A 751-nucleotide genomic window follows, 5' to 3' on the forward strand; every position below is an offset into this window, starting at 1 on the left:
ACACACACACACACACACACGTAAATGACAAGGGGGGGGGGTGCATCTGCTTCTCATCAAGCAAAGCACCGGCAGGGAGGAATGGCTGAGACAACTGAAGTTCCAACTCCCAGGGTCCAGATGTCTGGCTCAACCAAAGCAAATCTCTTCAAGAAACTTTTGTGATGTTCCTGAGACCCAAACTGTTCTTAGAGGGTCCCATTTCTAAGGAATGTTCCTGTGTAAGTCTTCCACCCCCAGTTCCCACAGTGCTTTCGTGGACAGGATTGTCAGAAAGATCCGTCATCTTCACAGCCTGCAGGCAAGGCTCAGGACTGCAGGCCTGAACCACCCTCATCACCATCACAAACTGTCCTGGGAGCAGGCTGGGCTGGCCACGTGATACGCGCTCCAGGCGGTGCACAAAAGAGGTCGCACAGCTGCGCCTGGCCGCCTTCCACCGCCAGCACAGTCAGCTCTACCGGTGGGCAGCCCACTGTCACCCCACACGCCCGGGCCATCCTTTGCGAGCCACCGTAGCTGCCCTGCCAGCGCCTTGAGTGGCTGCTAGCGCGGCAGTCACACGGTCCCGGGGCCACACCATCAGAGCACAGCGACGCAGATGCCACAGCCACCATGCTGTGCCACCGCCACTCCAGCTCTGACTAAGGACAAGATTCTTCTTCTTCTTCTTCTTCTTCTTCTTCTTCTTCTTCTTCTTCTTCTTCTTCTTCTTCTTCTTCTTCTTCTTCTTCTTCTTCTTCTTCTTCTT

The 751-nt window shown here is 55.0% G+C and overlaps 1 pseudogene; it reads right to left on the reverse strand.

Annotated features, from left to right (window-relative positions):
• Nucleotides 1-204: 204 nt before the first annotated feature.
• Nucleotides 205-617, reverse strand: LOC110313313 (annotated as a pseudogene).
• Between the last annotated feature and the right edge of the window lie 134 nt (nucleotides 618-751).

This window comes from Mus pahari, chromosome X, assembly GCF_900095145.1.
Source record: "Mus pahari chromosome X, PAHARI_EIJ_v1.1, whole genome shotgun sequence".
NCBI classification, from domain to species: Eukaryota; Metazoa; Chordata; class Mammalia; order Rodentia; family Muridae; genus Mus; species Mus pahari.